Here is a 16,713-nt window from a genome sequence, read left to right on the forward strand (position 1 = left end):
AGGCAGGGCTCGCTCCCTGCAGTGGGACCATTCCCTGCCTCACTGGGCGGCTGAATCCTGCTGCAGCTCTGTCTGCACCTCGGGAATTTCCCATGCATTTAGGTAGCCATCTGGATACAGAGATAAATGAGGATGTTGGGAATTCTCACAGGTCCTCAGATGAGCTGTGTCTGCATGTTTTTTAAGGGCACCTCCCCAGGGACCAGCAGCTGCTCTGCATCCCTCTCCCCGCACTCGCCATCAGTGGAGGCAGCCAGGCCTCGCACTGAGGAGAATAATTAAGTGAAATAATCTTTCTTTACTGGGTCTTTCAATTCCCCACTCCCTGCTCCGGCTTTATTCTTCCCCAGAGAGCTGCTTTTTACTGCTAACACTACTTTGGCCAGAAGGCTCCATAAATCACCTGCTGAAGAACCGAGGCATCACCTGTAGCTCTTCCCAGGCATATCCCATGCAATAGTTCCTGAGCACGACTCCACAGTGACGGCCCAGATGCAAATTAGACAGCAGAATTCAAACAATAAAGCAGTTTATAAGCTCATCCTATGGCCTGTTTGAAACCCAGGGTTAAAAATCAACCAGGGTTCAAGCAGAAGAGAAATATCTTCTTTCTGATGCTGCCACTCTCAAGGAATATAAAGAACATAAGAACAGCCCCAGCTGGCCAGGCTAAGGATATATTTAGCAAGGTTCTGCTCTGTAGTAGGGATGATTATGGAAGGATTTAATAACCTGACAGGTAAAGAATAATCCTTTCTCCTCTTGGAAATCATCCTTGGCAAGTTTTGTCCACTTGGAGCTGTTGTAAGGAAAGCACCCAGACTCTGACCCAGGAGAGTGGAGTTGATCTGTGCTACTCCCACCTTTTCCTCTCCTCTCCCTGCACTCATTTCTGTGGCTCTGCCTGAAGAAAGGTGATAACAACGCTTCCTATATTCCATGTTTTGTTTTTTTTTTATTTCCAAATCCTACTCTCAGGATACAGAAGGTGCAGGTGAATGGAGAGCACCTCACTCAAATACTTGAGCATCATGGCAGGATGCTGCTCTTGTAACAACACAGTAAAATAATAGCAATAATAATAATAATAGTAATAATAATAGTAATAATAATAATATTTAATAAGAATACCTCTTTAAAACTAAAAAATAATCATTACACTTTTGAAAAACCTGCTTTTCCTCCCTTTTCATCACTGTTCCCTTTTCCTTTCCCGGCTCCCTCATTCTTCTCCTCCCTGCCAGCCCTGCAGAACATGAAATGGATTTTCCCCCCCAGCTGGGAGCCTCTGCCAGTGGATATTGCTGCTGTGCAATGCTCTTATTTCAAGGTGCTGGCAGGGATTGTAAGACAGAGTTGAGCAAGTGAGTGAATTCCAAACTCACAAAATTACATGCCTACAGCACATCATATGGTTAATAAAATGGAAAAATCGAAGCTGTGGTCCCACAAGTTCTCTCTTTTAAAGCTCAGGCACCTTTAGTTTATGAATTAGTAAGCCTTTTTCATTTCCTAGTCCAGAGGGAATCGCTGTTTGCTGCCCTGCTCCTCCCGGTCCTGCTGTGCTGTGCTCTCTCATAACTTTTATTTTAACCTTCTACTACTTTTAATTGCATTTGAAGAAGAATTCTGCCTGGGAAAACACTCTCTTCCTCCCTGCCTGGCAGCAGTTGGCTTTGGAATAGTCAGAAACATCATTAAAAATTGGAATGATTTTCAGTTCACCCACTGATCATTTATAATGTTTCAACCTTACTCTGTGTAAATAGGGGGAAGGCAAGTGCAGTGCTTCTCCGGCATTTCCATGGAGAAATTCAGGAGGAATTTCCCCATGGAAAGGGTGGGCAGGCACTGGAAGGGGCTGCCCAGGGAGGTTTGGAGTGCCCATCCCTGGAGGCGCCCAAGGAAGGGCTGGAGGTGGCACTCAGAGCTCTGGGCTGGGGACGAGGTTGGGATCAGCTCGGACTTGATGGTCTTGGAGATCTTCTCCAACCTCAATGAACCTGGGATTCCTGAATGTCCCAAATGGAATATCTAAACAGCCATACCTGGGGTTACCCTGCATGCATTAAACACATTGGGACTATATTGAATCAAAACCTGCTTGCAGACAGATTTTGTGGAACAGTAAATGCTTTCCTGAGCAGAGCAGCACCAATTCTGCCCCATCCCTCAATCCCATTCCCGAGCAAATGCCTGGATAAGGAATATCTCTAATCATTCTGATAAGAGGCTCTATCAATACTTTCAAAATGACTAATGGCATTTAACTCCCAGATTCTATTTATAAATGGACTCCACTTAACTCCTTGGATAGCTGACTTTAATAAGCACTTACAGAAGCCTTGTGGAGCACAAACACGTTGCTGAGGCTGGGATGAAATGGTTCTCCAAGGAATACTTGCAACAACGAGTGGTTTGCCTAATGACAGCAAACATACTCCTGTGAAGGCTTTATTTACACAGCCCTCTGATTTATTCTGGAGTTGGGAAAAGGCTTCTTCCCAAACAGGCCAGCCCTGGGGGAAAGGGTATTGGGGAAAGGGTATCGAACCTGCCTTTTTTTTGGGCCGTCATTGAAGCGAACTCCTGCCCGGGAGTGTTTTAGAAACAAACCACATCCACAGCTCTTGGCTAAGCAAATGAGGCTTAATCTCGCTGCTCTGATCTCTGGGAGCTCGGGAGCGCCGCGGCGCTCAGGCAGGTAAAGGTGTTTAACATGTTCCGAGTGTCAGAGCTCGGATTCACCTCCCTGCCTGACATTTGCTGCTTATCTCTGACAATTAGGTGTGCCGAAATCACCTTGTTTGTTCCATTATCACGAAAGGAAGACAGCCCTGCACTCGCAGCTCTGCCTGCAATCTTGTTTTCTGACTCTGCAGCGCGATGGAATTTATTAACCCTTCACTCCTGCAGGTCTTTCGCTTTGGGAAATTTCTGCTTTAAGGTTTTTTAATGGAAAGGCAGGGATTTATTTTTTTCTGGGATGTGATCGGTGATACCCCAGGGATCTGTAATTTGTATAGGATTCATTTCTATATGCCTTGTAAAGTTGATGAATCTCCTGAGAATCTTTACAGAGACTACATAGACAGAAGATATATAATGTCTGTTATTACTACAGACTGGGGTATCCAGAAAATTGAGATTATTAAAGGGGGACATAAGAAAAACCCTCCTAAAAATGTGCATAAAAATATAATATTTTGATTACGTTAGTGATAACAATTTTCCTAACAAACCCTGGTCATTTTTCATTTTGATTATAGTTTTTTTCTCCCTTTCACACCTGCTTTTCATGATGAATTGTGGCTGTTGCTCTGCCTGCTCAAGCTCTGCTGGGGCCACGTGCGTTTGGGATTTGCAGTGGCTCATTTTTAAAGGAGTTGCGTGAAAATGATCTTGATGTGTTTGGAGTCAAAATTAACCTTGAAAGAAAAGTCAAAACACCACAATCTCCATAGCTCCAATCAGTTATAAATCATAGGATCATGGAATGGATTGGAAGGACCTTAAAGCTCATTCCATCCCACCCCTACCATGGACAGGGACACCTTCCACTGTCCCAGGCTGCTCCAAGCCCCAATGTCCAGCCTGGCCTTGGGCACTGCCAGGGATCCAGGGGCAGCCACAGCTGCTCTGGGCACCCTGTGCCAGGGCCTGCCCACCCTCACAGGGGAAAATTCCTGCCCAATATCCCATCCATCCCTGCCCCCTGGCAGTAGAAGCCATTCCCTCTTTTCCTGTCACTCCAGTCCCTCCCAGTCTTCCCCGTTGGCTCCTTCAGACCCTGTTCTGAGTTTCCCTCACAAGAAGTGAATCACTCAATTCATTAACAAATTCAGCAGAATTGTGATGTTCAGCACTCCTGATCCCTCCTGCTTTCTGCATTGTTTAAATCTCTTCAGCTTTCTGCACTGGGATTATTCTTCCCTGCACTGCCTGTAGTTCCACATGCAGTCAAAATTTAAGGTCTTTTTGCTATATTTAGGTTAAAAGACTTTGTTTCTGAAGCAGTTCTTGAGAGAACAGATCAGGCTTTAGCTGTTGCTCATTAACACCTGCCTGCTAAAGTGTACATTTCAGACAGTAACACAGAGGCACCACGGAGCTCACTCTCCATATTTTCTCTAAGAAGGCTTTTTTGGGGTGAATTATAAGGTTTGCTCACAGTTTTATGCTTTCAGCTTCACACTGCTGTCCCTGGAATAAATGCAGCCCTGGAGGATTCCTCTCAAGAGTAACTTCATTCCTTCACTCTCGACAAGAATATGATGAGTCCAGCATTGAGCCATGGTGATGCTATGTGATTTTTAGCCACAGTATTATTTAAAAATATGAATTCATTTACATTATTCAGAACTGCTAAACTTGATGGTCCTCATCCTGACGACCTTTACTTAGAGTTTTGTATAAGTTGGATGAAGGACAGATGAAAATTCACCTGATACACTCCACATATCACAGGCAGCAGTGGTGGAAATCCTGCTCTTTCTCCCACCCTTCCAGCTCCACAGATTTCCTCCCCATGGACTTAAAATGAGAATATTATTAATATTATTATTACGAAGGCTACAATACCTTTCTTTTTGCTAATTAAACCTCTCCCAAGTAGGGAGTTTCCTTAAGAAGAAGAAAACTCAGCAGGGGAGGGAGGATAACCCCCTATGGGTCAGGCTGGCAGGTTGATGGGACAGGAAACAAGCACCAGCATTTCCAGGAATGACTCTGACTCCTTTCCCTTCACACAGGAGAGAAGTTCCTCTGAAGTCAACAGAAATTTTTCTACCTGACACAATTTTTCTACTGCCTGACAGAAGCTTTGGATCAGTCCTGGAGTAAAAAGGAGAAATCCTAAGGTAAATAATGTGTGCAAACAAATTCGTTGTGAAGTGATGTGAGATGAGAAGACCCCAGAGACGACACCTCTGATCTGAGCCTTCCCAGAGCTCTTCAAACACCAGCTCCTGCATTTGCATGAAAGCTGCATCTCAGGGAAGCTTCTAAGGCAACACCACACAGCAACAAAGTGACTGCCACAGCCCTGACATCACTTTGAAAACAGCCTAATTCTCTCAAAATTTGACAATTAATTGAAATTTGGCTACTTGCAATCACTGGAATGAAAGCAAAAAGAGGGAAAGTGTAAAAAGGCAGAGCTGGAAATAAATTGCAGATCCTCTGTTTTAATTGCATCAGAGCTGATGAGCCTTTTGGTGGCACCTAGGAGTCAAATGTCCATGGAAACACAAAAATCCCAAACCGAGTCGAATCCCCAGGAATGGTGATTCCAACTGGCTGAGGCAGTAAGGGACCATCCACAGCAGCTGGATAAAGCTGGATAAATCCCTCCCAACACCACGTGCTGAATTTCCATACACTGATCTCTGCTCAGCCACTGCAAAGGCAGAAAAAATGTGACTTCCACACAGGAGAGCCTGGATGGATCAATCCCAGGAGCAGGGAGAGGGATGGAGCATTGATTCCACACCTGGGGGTACAGAAGAGAGCTGAAGTTTTTGAAATGTACAGAAGAAATAAATGTCTAGGAAGTGAAGGAGTTTTAAGTGACTTCTAAGGCTGAAATTTTGCTCTCAGGGTCAAAAGGCCCCTGCACTTGCCTCACAGAAGGATGGCAGAAATTTTAATTGCTGGTTAGGAAAAAAAGCCATCGTGAGAAAATAATTCCTGTACTCCTTTCAATAAATCAGAGCAAATTCTGGAGAGCTGTGTGTGGATGCAGCCAGGGGGATTTAAATTAGAAATAAAAGGAAGGTTAAGGCTCCAAAACAAATCTCCAAGTGGGAGGAAATGGTGTTGTCACTCACTCTGAGGCAAACTGCAGTGCTCAGGACAGCAGAGTTTGGGGGTGGCCTCTCTAGGCTCAGCTCATTCCCAGCTTAGGAACAGCCTACAGACAGACTTGATGTGAAATCCACCTTGCAATGGACAATCAGGTTAAAAACAGTGACCTGCTGGGCTGTGCTTCTGTGCCTGGGGAGCTGGGGCAGCCCAGTTCAGTCTCCTCATCAGGCTCTAAGGAGAGAAACGGAATTTGCAAAATTCCTGGCTTTTCCTTAATAAATTGGACCATTAGCTGCGGAAATAAAACACAACACGTGGAAAAGAAAACATTACTCCCTGAATAAAGCAAACACACTCTGATTAATTTACTTTCTTTCTGAGCTGACAGCAGAGGTCAGCAAGGAAGACAACAGAAAATCCCATTTTCTCGGCTTGGTTTCAGGTTGTTTAGGGAGGTCACTGTGAGCAATCACCCACCTGGGCACTGAAACATTACCTCGAATTACCTGCAAGTCCTGGCCACTTTTTATCCAGCTGGTTTGTTGTCACATCAGAAAAAACATCAGCACTTTTTCACCTTTGGAAATCTTTTTCCTCAGACACTGGATTTTACCGATTTCTTTTTCCTCCATAAGCTTTCATTCTATTATAATTATAATAAATTATATTGTGAAGTTGGGGCTGCCCCTGGATCCCTGGAAGTGTCCAAGGGCAGGTTGGATGGGACTTGGAGCAGCCTGGGATAGTGGAAGGGGTCCCTGCCCATGGAAGGAGTTTGGAACTGGATGAGCTTTAAAGTCCCTTCTAAACCATTCATTCTATGAAGTGGGAAATAAAGCCACAAGAATAAAATGCCATTTATTTTAAACGATTTCTCTAATCCATTTTTTTTCCCTTTTCCTTTACGTTCATTATTACATTTTTTGCTTAAATATTGTATCCTTTGAGAAACTCATCCCTACAACACTCTTACAACAGCAATTAAAGTGAAGCACTGGCTGGCTCAGCACTAAGTTTGCTCTCCAACCCTAATCTCCCACCTCTTCCTTCAAAGCATCCTGTTCTCCACACTCCAAAAACCCTGAACACGAGAAATAACATTCAGACCACAATTACATTTTTCCAGAAAAAAATTAATTTTAAATGTAATATAGGGATGGGATCTTATCATTGTGGTTTTAGTAGAGGCAATGAATTAAAAACAAAGAAACCCCAAAAAAACCCAAACAAACAAACAAAAAAACAAAAAAAAAAGGAAAAAACCCAAGAAATACAGAAATTACCATGAATTTTATAATATAATTTGTGTTTTCATAGTAAGACTTATAAAGAACAAAGATGTTGCTGGTTAGATGTTCTCCAGCAAAGAATTGCTTCATTTAGACTTATTTAACATGGCTTTTTTTTTTCAGATTTTTTTTGGTAAGTCAATAAAAGATACTGGGGACAAATATTTATTTCATCATTATAAACCACGGAACTGGGTGGATTCTTTTTGTCACTTCTGCAGTGCAGCAGAGAGGTCTATTTGCAGAGAAGCAGAGCCTTTCTTTGATGTGGGTGCTTTTAAATAGCTTAATTGCAAGGCAGATGGTAAGAAACAACACCAAAACCACAAACCCTGATGAAACAAAACCCTGCATAAAGGTGGAAAATTGCTTGAGGAATGCTCTGGTCTCACAGGGAGAAATCTTTCTATTTGTAGCTGGTAACTACAAACTCCAAGGCTGTGATTAGGCTTTAATGTAGAAGAGGTAACACGATGTAGCTGATGAAAACACGTCAACGCAGCATGAGGGAAAGAACAAGGAGGCAACTTTTCCCTCAAAAGAAAAGTTTCAGATCTTCAAACACGCTCTGACTTCAGTAGCAACAATTGGGGGGAAAAAAAAGGCTTCAGTTTCCATACAAAGCATCCAAAATATTTTAGCAAATTTCTTTAGGCTTGTTAACATTATGGGCTGCATAAAATGTAGGATTCTTCGTTGGGTTCCCAGTTTGAGGTGCAGTATGACATCATGGGGGAATTTGGCACAGGACCAAACACAACCTGAAGTCCAGGGGGGCTGGAGCAGCTCCGCTATGGGGACAGGCTGAGAAAATCAGGGATGTTCAGCCTGGGGAAGGGAAGGTTCTGTGGAGCCCTCATGGAAACCTTCCAGTGTCTGAAGGTACCCCAAGGAAGCCAAAGGGACTCTGCATCAGGAACTGGAGTGGCAGGACAAGGGGGAATGGATTCAAGCTGAAAGAGGTTTGTTGTATGCAAGAAATTCTCCCCTGGGAGAGAGGTGAGGGACTGGAATGGAATTCCTGGAGACGCTGTGGCTGCACCATCCCTGGCAGTGCCCAAGGCCAGGTTGGACATTGGGGCTTGGGGCAACCTGGGACAGTGGGAGGTGTCCCTGCCCATGGCAGGGGTGGCACTGGATGGGCTTTAAGGGTCCTTCCACCCCAAACTTTTCCATGGTTCCATGATATTGGTGACACTGTTGGTGGATCCTTCAAGGTGGAGCATGGCCACAGAGGGGGAATATTTGGTGGCCTTATAGGGAATGCTGGAAGCTGCCAAAAAGGGCCTCAGCTCTGGCTGTATTCTCTGCTTTAACCATATCAGTGATATTTATATTGCAGATAAGGAGACAGAGAGGCTTCAAGCCAAATGATGCAATAGAGAAGACACCAAAACATGAGGAAAGCAGTGTCACCCCTTATTTATTCCAAAGCTAGGACTGAAATTCCAGCTGAAATAACACCACCCAACAGGCAATACAAATATTTAGAGGGGAAAAATTATAAATTATGCTCCATTGCAGTCAAGAACCACAACCTTGATAGTCCCCAAAGGACTTCACCTCAGCCCAGGCAGGGCATTAGGAGTGAATTACCCACGGATTGAATCGGTAATCAATGGAAAAGACAAGGTATTTAGAGCACAGATCATAATAAGCACGGCAAGAAAAGCAGTGGACTTTTCTTGTTTCTGTGGAAGGATTGTAAGAGAAAAAAAAGAAAAAAAAATCTGGCCTGAAAGTGAAAATTTGAATTCAGGTTCACAAATCCTTCTGGTGACTTCAAAGTTCTTAAAATTTCTAAACCGTAGGTGTGGGGAGGGCAGACATCCTGTTTCTGAGGAGTCACAGTTGTCATTTTAAGGACTTTTATCTACCAGTGCAATTTCATAGACTCATAGGATGTTTTGGGTTGGAAGGGACCTTAAAGATCATCTCATCCCAACTCCATGCCGTGGGCAGGGACACCTTCCACTACACCACCAGACCATGGCTAAATCTAAATAAATGGTAAAAAAATAAAAATCAAAACAATGCAATTATAACTCCAGGTATGGGCTCTGTGATTAAAATGTGGCTGTTTCAGGAAAGGGCAATAATTTCACATTTTTGAGGGAAGGAGTGAAGGTAAAACCTGGACTTAGATGCAAAAATCCCTAAAGATCCTCAAATAAATATATTTAAAGCACTCTTGAGGTTATTATGTGACAGATTTTGACCACTGGCAGTAGAATTAAGAGCTCTTTGCAAGGTTCTCCATCTAAATTTCATGACTGCCAGATCCTAATCTCAGGTCCATGTCATGCCTTGTTTGTTCCATGGAAAACACCGCTGTGATGCTCCCTGCATATCCATTAGCCTCATTTTTTTCCCTTCTTCTCCTGAGATTCTCCCAGATATATTGCCCTTCTGAGATTAAAATCTAGACCTAAATCTTCAAAGCAATTACATAGACAAAAAGCAGCAATCTCCTGCTGCTCAGGGAGCAGAAATCTCCGGATCGGAAAGCGATGGGAGATTCTCAACCCTGGCAAAAGACACCACATCCTGCAGCAGTGATCAATACCTGGACAAATATTCCTTCCTTGATCTCACTCCTCTACAAAGCTGTAGGAGTTTGTTGCAGATTTTAATGGAAAGACAATTGGACAATATGGATTTTTCTTTCCCCTTGGGAAAGGGTGCGTTTAAAGAGCCAAAGCAAAACAAAGCAGGGGTGGAAACGGCAGCCTGTGTTTGTTTTCTGCCTTTGTTTGAAATAAAATGCTGCTGATTTTTTTGGTGGCCTTGAATACCTTTTTTGGAGTCTTTGAATGCTTTCTTTGGTCTCTCTGAATAATTTTTTTGGAGGGTTTGCTGACTAGAAAGGAGTAAACAGGGAGAAAGAAGCTGCTTTTGAGGTCCTCAAGAGTTGGATTTTTGGAATGTATTGTGCCTGTTTATGTTCTAATGACTGGGAATGACACAAAAATGAATTCATCCTTTTTTTTTACAAAGAAAGCATTATAATGGATCAATCCTAAGTCACTTTATACTGGCTTTGTTCCCACATGCACTTAAACAAGTCATGGTGCCTGGGATCACTACATTGGTATTTATGATTTATTTTTAAAGGCAGGAGGCAAGATTTTTAAAACATTTCACGCCATTGTGATCCCACAACCATCCAAAAGTGAGCAGGGGTTTTTCCCCACAAAGAGACAATTTCAACTTAAATATGCCCAGCAACAGACTTTGCCTTCAGTGTTACCAGAGCTGGGATTTCACTGGAAGCCGTCAATGAACTCCTCATTTTCCAAGGTGGGCATTCAGGTGTGAGGGCAGAAATCAGCTTCTCTCAGGCCTAATTCGTGCCTAAAGTTGTCCAAGGAATTTGAATATTTTTAAGTCATAACTGGACGTGGGAAGTGATGGGTAAACTGTGCCCTGCCTGAAGTCTCGCCTGTAATCCAACACAAAGCAGGCTGGATCTTCAAACATTCCAATATTTCTTGTTGCTGCTGATATGGATGGAATGGGAAACAGGAATACCTGGGAGATTATGGATCAAAATCACTGTAATTTGCAGATTTTACTGCATTACAGAAGAAGAAACCGGGGAAACTTCTTTTTTTTTTTTTTTTTTGGTGCAGTTACCAAAGATTACAGAAGACAAGAAGGTCAGAAAAGGATTAAAATAGAAGAATTTAAGTCTTATCATTAGCCACACTTCTTTTATGCTATTAACAGCAAATCCACTGAGGTTAACATTAAAAAATGTTGTCTATGAGGTTTGCTTGATTTTCAACAGAAATAATTAAATACTGCTGTAGCTGTCTCTAGAAACAAATCCTTCTCAAGATCAAATATCTCCTTTAAGGTACAGAGGGGATTAAGTGCTGTTGAAAAAATGTTCATGTAATTCTATTTAAAGCCATGAATGATGCAGGTAGACAAAAACCTATAGCAGAAGTAAAATAATAATAAAAAAAGCAACAAATATAGGCGGCATTTATAATTTCAGGTACAGAAGAACGCAGCCCCTGGTGCATCCCACAGCACTCAGCTGCAAGTGACAAAGTTAAACGATCCTGCAACACTAAAAAGGGAAATGTAGATTTGCAATAAAAGAATTGAAATGGGTTTTTGCCTAGCAGTACCCTCCAAATCAGCAGCGTGCCCCATTTGCACTAACAAATGGCTATTCCACGAGGCAGCAGACATTTTGATGTGCTGATACATTATTTGGCATTATTGAGAGGGAAGTGATGCTTTGCTAGGGTAAAAAGTGGATTTACCTAAATCAACTCATAGGAATTTGTTACTGGTAACCTCCTTTAACTTTCACTCCGTGGTCTGTTCAATATTTTGGGGTATTTTAAACTGTTCCTGATCTTTAGAGGAGGAAATAATCAGTGGGATCAGAGCAGACACATGAATCACACGTGACTGCAGCTCTGCCAAACCACCATGGGAAAACATTCCGGGGGTGGTTGAATGTTGGTGCTTCCCTGCCTGGTTACACTTTGCCGTGGTTACTTTGGGGAAAAAATGCCTCCTAAAGATCCAGACCCTGAGTCTTTCACCTGGCAGGGCCGGGTTTTCCTGCAAAATGGGAAGACCCCTGTTTCATGGGCGTATCAGGAAGATAAATAACGCTTACGTGGTGTTTTGTGGTGCTCATGGATAAAGACCGTGGAATGCTCTCAGTAATTTCATTGGGATTCAAACTGGAGCTTGATTTCCTTTCCTAAAATTTATATTTTTTGCAGTTCTTTTTAAGATTTCCAGAGGGGAAAAAAGAATTGAAGATTGTAAACCAAGACGAAAGAGTCTTAAATCCTTTGATTCTACTTTTGTTCTAATGGTGAAGACTATCACCTGAAAGGAAGGTTTTATGGCTGAAATATCATTAGCTGCTATGACTGAGGTGTTTAGGACGTGCTATAAATTTCTCTTAACTGCTGCTGATCCTTAAATATAATCCACATCTAAACCTCACATCTAATCAGCCAACTAATCAACTTTTTAATCAACATTTCACGAGTAGTCTTGACCTCCCTAAGACCACAGCTTTATCAATGATCCCAAAAGGCACTGCTCCGAGATTGGAAAATCCTAAGCAGTACATGAGGCTCAGAGTTTGGATTTTTATTCAGTATTTTGACCTTGAAACCTCCGAATTCATCAGATTTGTCAGCGACAAAAGTAAGATCAAGTCCTGGGCACTGGGGGACCCTGTGGCAGTCTTGTTTCTTTTTCATAAGAAGTCACCAAAGGGCAGAGCTGGCAGCTCTCCAGCAGTAGGATGATCCCAAGGGATGATCCCTGGTCACCAAGGGGTTTTCCAGGGCTGACAACCAGGAACCCAGCACCCCTGGCAGGTGAGAGCCAGCACTGCTGCCCCTGAATTTGGCCCCACATCTGGATTACTGCACAGAGCCCACAGCTGCACCTAAAGGAAGCTGCTCCAGAGTGGGGTGTTTTACCCTGGGGATGATCCCAGCGAGAACCAGAGATCTGGGGCCCAGGAAAAGGGAAAAGCCATCCCTGTGCATCCCATGGCAGCCATCCCTCAGCTGGTTGGAGCTCCAGCCAGATGAGCTGGATGTCAAACAACAGCTTTTCACACCAGCATTGATAGACACATTTGGGTTTTTTTCCCCCTGTGGGATTGAGAATGATAAAACCTATTCATGGCAAGCACTTGAGGAACAACGTGGCTCCATATGGGAATGGCCTCTTTGTGCAGCTGCAGCTGCAGGGCTGTCACACAGCACTCACAAAAGGCTCCATCTCCCATCCTTAGCAGGATATTTCCCAGGATTTAGTCCTGCCTGGTGCTGATGGCTGACCTGGGCACAGGTCTGACGTTTAAACAGATTTATTCCTCAGGAACCAGTGCCAGATAATGAATTTCATTCCATGAACACAGCAATAACACAGCCACACATCTCCTCCCTCCTGTCCATTCATGTTCCAAGTTGGACTGAATAACCCAAAATCTTCTATACCAGTATCACCAGCCCTAACTGCTCTCCAGCCCACCATTACTGTCAGTCAAACTGGGGTCTTAACTTTGTCTTTATTCTCACCAACACAAAACTGCAGAAACATCTTTTTTGTCCTTGGCAACACTGAGAATAATGGATTTAATTCCACTTTAAGTATTTCATTCTGATTTTCTACAAGTACAAGAGGAAGCTTGAGTAGCCAAGAGGTGTCCCCCTTCCAGTGAAGGAAAGGATGAGGTGCTTTGGTGAAAATCTGTGGAAAATCTCTTGGATTTATCAAGAAGATTGAGAACCTAGTGATCAATATCAGCTAAAGGCTCCCCACCTGGTGACAGTTACAACCTCCATAACACTGACCTTTTTCTGAACAAGGTTTCAACCACAGGTCCAAATTACAGACGTTTATTACTGGAGATAAAGGAGTAAATCCATTACTGGGGGTAATAACAGGCAGTTCCTGTTTTATGCACACGAGTCTCTGTAAGGGGATCTGGAGAATCCTTTGCCAGTGACTTCTGGCAGTCCCTGAGTGCTGCTGGAGCAGGGCAGAGCATGGGAAGCTGAGTGAGGGACACTGCTGGCATCACACGAGTTCACTGCTGACATCTGTGACCTCCAAGGGCTTTTCTTATCAACATCCTTGGAAATCTTTGGAAATCTCTTTGATTCTCCTTCAGCTGCTGACATTTCTTTACCCTTCCTGTACCACACCCCAAACCACACTCTTGGGGTCTGTGTTTAAAGAGTGTTTTGCTGCTGAAAGGTCACAATAAAAACTCTCTTTCCTGAGATAATTTCACTCTTCCACTTCTTAGTTTCACTCAAAGACATCAGAAAGTGCAAATAAAGGGTTTAAGGGGGTTTTACCCAATGATAGCCTGAGTGATTATTTCCCTGAGACAATTATAATCATCTGGGGTGTTCTTAATGAGGGATTTTGACACGTGGGCTGCAGAGTGACCCCTCTTGTTCTACCTCTGCTTGGAACCCTCATTCCTGGAAGTGTCCAAGGCCAGGTTGGACAGGGCCTGGAGCAACCTGGGACAGTGGAAGGTGTGGAACAAGATGGACTTTAAGGTCCCTTCCAGCCCAAACCATTCCTGTAGTTTCAACAAGGGTGATATTAATAAATTAATAATCAGAGGAATACACTGAGCCTAAGGATTGAGCACCAGCTTTTACCAGAGATACACAGAGGATAAAATATGCTGTTTACCAGCTGAAATAACAATCAGGCTGATTTAGGTTATCAGCTCTTTCATAGCACAAGACAAAATTAAAATGAGCTACAGTGAAGTTAATTTGAGATGTTTGTTTTTTCACTACACTTTATGCACCAAGAAGAGAAAAATTGGTGGAACAATTTCCATAAGAAAGTTGAAACAACTGGTGTTCAGGAGATAACAGGGAGATCTCTGTGTGGAAAAGGATCCTGGTAAATCATCCCTGTCTTCTCGTGCAGAAGTAGACTGAGGAGCTGGGAGATTTTACCCAGGATTAATGTGCTGATAGAAGTTAAATCAATGTTTTTGGGATTTCAGTGTGGGTAATAACTCCTTGTGCCATTTCATAGAGTGCTGGAATGGTTTGGGTTGGCAGGGACCTTAAAGACCTCCCAGTTCCAACCCTCCACATGGGCAGGGACACCTGCCACTATCCCAGGGTGCTCCAAACCCCATCCAGGGGCTCTTCAACATTTCAGGTTGAAGTAGCAAATTTTTTTTAATAGACCAGGTACAGGGCTGACTTCCCCAAAATGTAAAAATTTCATGAAATTGGGCAGAAATGTGGGGACCAACTCTTCAGAATAGCAGTGGCACAGGCCAAAGGCAAATTGTTCAAGGACATGGGACCCTTTGGATTTCAGTGTTTGATGCTGGAACCAAGAGGAAAGGTCTAGACTTAGGAATAGAAAATATCCCATAAAATGTCCCTCATTTAATAGAACCTTTAAGGCCTGAAAAGACCAAGATCATCAAGTCCAACCTCTCCTCACACATTTTGTCCAATAGTTGCAAGTGCAAGTTTATGGAAGAAGCACCAGAATTTCCAAGGGAATGTTTCACATAATTGTTTTATCCACTACATTTCCGTACAGGAAAATGCACATCAGCCAAGCTTTTCTTTTATGCAGGAAACACAAGGAAGCTCTGACCTTGCTGACATTTAGGGGGTTTGATCACTGGCACTAAATGCTTAACAAGCAGAGATTTGATTGTGTGGCACAAAGCCTGCATAATTTATTTTTAATAGTCTGATAAAATCCCTTGCATGGGTGAAAGATGCACAAAGATTTGGATAGTGGAGAGGACTCTCCCTAGAAAGATTTTACATGATGGCTGTGTTATGGGAAGAGTGATGTGGTGTTAAACTGCTGGGAGCTGTTTGAGTAAGAGCTCAATAGAATGGGCTAAATACTCACATTTTAAGGAGGACACGAAAATCAGAGTCTAAAATATTCACTCTCAAAGTGTGTTCTAAAGCTGTGTAAAAGAACATTCTGAAAATACTCTTGGGGGTGAGGTGCAGTGGGCACGGTGGTGTTTGGGCAAAGGTTGGACTTGGTGAGCTCAGAGGCCTTTTCCAACCTTAATGGTCCTGTGATTCTGTGAGAAAGATGGAAGTACCTGACTGCAGTAAAGCTGTTCTTGGTTGGGTTTGTTATCTACTGATATCAGCCCCCCAAACGTCTCCAAACGGAGGTGTCTGGACAAGGACAAACATCCCTGGACAAGGACAAGGATGCAGGACAAGGTGCAGCCAGAGCAAGCCTCGTGTAGGTTTCCCCAACATTTTGGGAAGATTCTGAGCAAATAAAACCCTGCCTGAGCTGAGCTTTGCCTCTCACTGAGCTGCCTCCTTTGCAAGGTTTATTCTTGTAGGCTTTTATGCACCCCTGAAATATATTTGGGTTTAAAACACAAAGCCAGGCTGATCCTTGGGTACAGCCCCTCTTATTACAGTTCTACAAGGCAGCAGCAATACAGAATCATCCTGTGGGACACAAAAACTGGCCTGCATTAGTTAATTTTCACTAGTTTTCATTCAACTTCATTACAGTCATAAGCAATGATCTGTTTTAAGAGAGTGGAGTTTTAATTAAGCTGATTTTTGAGGAGGAAGTTGATGGGATTCCATAAAGAGAGCTCTTTTTCAGTGTAATGAAAGTTGGGATAACTTTACCAAATTCAATTATTTCTTCCCAACACAGCATGAGAAATATTTGGGGAACGACTGAAACAAATCTTAGAGCAAATTATAGCCCTGTCAGAGAACAAGAAATCAGTGTGTCAAAACACGAGGATATTTCTGTGCAAAGCATTCAGCAACTGACTTCATACAGATGATCCCCATCTGAATATTATATTCCTCATTAAATTTATCTACAGCTGGAAAGAGGAATAGTTTCAGTTTGCCATTGGAAATTAAAAAAAATAATAACCCAAATGAAAAACGTCCTCAAACATAATCCAAAGAAGGCTGCAGGAAAATGTTGTTTTAATTCATCTAAGCTCACCCAGTGCTGTAAAAACCTAGGTACAGCTTTACAGCTTTTGTGAGCCCCAAATAACTCCATTTTCTGCAGTAAAACCAGATCTATAAAATCCCAGTCACTCTTCTCACGA

This window comes from Aphelocoma coerulescens, chromosome 12 (assembly GCF_041296385.1).
Source record: "Aphelocoma coerulescens isolate FSJ_1873_10779 chromosome 12, UR_Acoe_1.0, whole genome shotgun sequence".
In the NCBI taxonomy this organism is placed as follows: domain Eukaryota; kingdom Metazoa; phylum Chordata; class Aves; order Passeriformes; family Corvidae; genus Aphelocoma; species Aphelocoma coerulescens.